The following is a 3,039-nucleotide window of genomic DNA, read 5'->3' on the forward strand; positions in this document are numbered from 1 at the left end:
CTAATACCTATACTCCTTAATGTATTTCACAATATAGAAATAGAAGAGGCATTGCCAAATTCCTTTTATGAAGCTTATTCCAGTCTTAAAAGTATCAGACACTATCCTCCCCAAAATTCCCATAATATATGAAATTTGTAAGAAACTTGTTGAAATTTTTTAAGTGTCATGTAGGGAGTATGCTCACATTCTGGATATACCCCCCCTGTCCCAAGGAAAATAGTCATCAACTTTATGTTAAAGGGTTAAAAACAAAATGGGCCTACAAAGAGGAGATGATAATTCAGCTTCAACATTCTCTTTCTTTTTAATTATATTAACCCCCAGGATAATACAGAAGCAATAATTTGAAGAGATACAGAGGAATGGTTATCAAAGAAATCTTTATTTTCTGAATTATCTGAAGACTTTATAGGTGAGAAATGAGTGGCATCCTAAGACTTAATTAATGTAAGGTTTATTTGCAACTTCTTTTTCACATAAAGGCTCTGCATGTCCAGTGTTTTCTCCTTGCATAAATAGAGCAGGAGTTGTTTGCCAAGACTGAATGCTAACATGAAACTTTACATAAAGACCAGAACTTTATAAATATCATTTCCCATTGCATTTGTGCTTACAAAAAGCTTTCAATACCTCCTGCAATTCTTTAGCTCTCAGAGAGTCCTGGAAACGAAGTCTATAAAATGTCTTTATATATTTGTAAAATATCTTACAATATTCTAAACTTATGGAGCATATCACCAAGCAAATATAAATATAGTTCCTGATAAGTTTCATTTTGTACAAAGTTCCTAGCATCACAGAGATTACCCAAATGCACCTTTTCTCACTTATTTGTAACTCTAATGTTCTCCAGGGAATCTTTCTCTTTTGCCTTCATTTGGGTATCATCTGTGAGAGGTCATCCAAGGTGTCTTTCAACATTAATCCCTGGAAAACTGAAAACAGGAAAAAAGGTACTCAAGGAATTCTAGTACAAGGCTGCAGATTGTACAACAAGATTTATTTTCATTGTTACTGCTTTTATAACAGAGTCAAGGGTTTACAATTAAGCAAGGAAGCCTGCTACACAGCATAGCATGTTCAATCTTATATAACAATGGTTTGGGTACATGTCTAACTTTTATCCTTCATTTTAGCTTAGAACCTCCGAGTCATTCCACATATGCTGAGTTTTGGCATGTATCCTTCAGTAAACGAAGCTCTAAAACAAGCACAATTTACAGGTTATTGATGTGATTATAGCAAGTATTATAATTTTGTATTCACATCTGTAGGCATTAAATCTCACTATTTTGTCCTGTCTTTCAACAGGCAAAAGTTCAATGTTTTTGGTGAGGAGATTTTTTTATCCCTTTTAAATTTATTATTATTATTATTATTATTATTATTATTATTATTATTATTATTTATTATCAGAATCATAATACTCTTTTTGAATTCAGTTTATTCAAGGCTAGAGAACCACAATTTCTAACATTTACTAACACTTTTTGCTCATAATTCTAAGTATAAAATTTGGTTGTAAATTGTACTAAGCCACAGTGTATTGACCTTAAATCCACTGATAAAACACTTGAACTTCAATACTGATGTGAGTGGATTTTCTGCCTTTGTATAATTAGCTGGAATGTGGCCAAGGATGCAATTGATTCCCCCCCACAGAGATTAACTACGCTGTGTTGTATATCTCCACGTGTGATGTCTCAGACTTTTTTTGTGGTAGCAGAGGCCTCTGAAATATATTCTCCCCACAGACCAAAATCTCCCCACTAGAGTTCTTTGAGTCAAAGTTAAGCTAGAAACTGTACTAAGGTTCGTAAGGTGAAAATGATGTATTATGTTACTTTGTTCCTTGGCTTTTCCAAGATAGCTACATCAGCCTGCCTGCCAATTTATGTATCCTTTCCTATGGAGGCTCATCTCTTAAAGTCTGAGATGTAAGCTCATTTTTGTCACCCCTTGATTGATTAAGACTGTTTAACTCAGCTTATTAGAATTGGTTTACTTGCTTAATTTCCAGGGTTGCTAATGATTTTGGATCAGTGATAATGAGATAAGAAGATGAAGGAGGATGCTGGAATAGAGTGGGCTCTGAGATTCAGCCTCTTCTCATTCATGATATATCTATATGTGAGATGGTGTTAATACTCCAGATGGGACTATGGGTTTATTTAAGTTGCTGATAGAGATTCCAGAATGAACAAGGATTTGATTTCTATTCCGGTGCTAAGAGTGACTAAGACAGGAGGTTTTCATACAAGTGAACTCTGGGTTATCTTTTATGATTTGTAAATCACTTTATTTTCAGTGAACTACATTTTAGAATATGCACCAAAGTTGTGAACATGATTAATAGGAAATAAAGAATCTGAGGATATAATTTTTGATACCTTGCTGTTTGTACATTAAATAACTTTTCTCTTATTATGCTTTTAGTATCCAGTGGCAATACTGTGATAATCCAGAGTCTGCTCACTCTGTTAGTTGGTCCCAGAGAAGCTGTTTCCATATCCACAGGTCAACTCAAGACTCCATACAAACGATGACAAACATATTTATATTGCTATCCAAAGAATCTGGAGCGGCATTCCTAGCTCCTGATCTGTAGAGTTTCTATCCATTTTTTTCATCACAGGCAGGCTCAGTAGCAATATTTAAATGACCAATTTCATACTACAAATCAATTTAGTGGATACTGAAGACTTTTGAGTTTATTACTGTATGTTTGCTCTTTTTGTTTCTACTAGGTGATACAACCTCCAACAAACATCTAGCTTCATATGGTCCAACTACTTCATATGTTGTCTGTTTACTTGTACAGCACAAATAATATAGATTGTAGTAATGGGAGCAGCAGTGCAGCGTCCCCAGCACCCCACTGCCTGCACGGCTAGCTTATGCCCCGAAATAATTACACGGACACTGTATTCTTTTAATCACTGCTTGGCTCTTTAGCTCTAGCCCTTTTCTCGGCTAACTCTCGCACCTGGACTAGCCCATCTCTAATAATCTGCTGTAGCCCATAAGGTGGCTTAC

Source organism: Microtus ochrogaster, unplaced genomic scaffold (genome assembly GCF_000317375.1).
Source record: "Microtus ochrogaster isolate Prairie Vole_2 unplaced genomic scaffold, MicOch1.0 UNK136, whole genome shotgun sequence".
Classification (NCBI taxonomy): Eukaryota; Metazoa; Chordata; class Mammalia; order Rodentia; family Cricetidae; genus Microtus; species Microtus ochrogaster.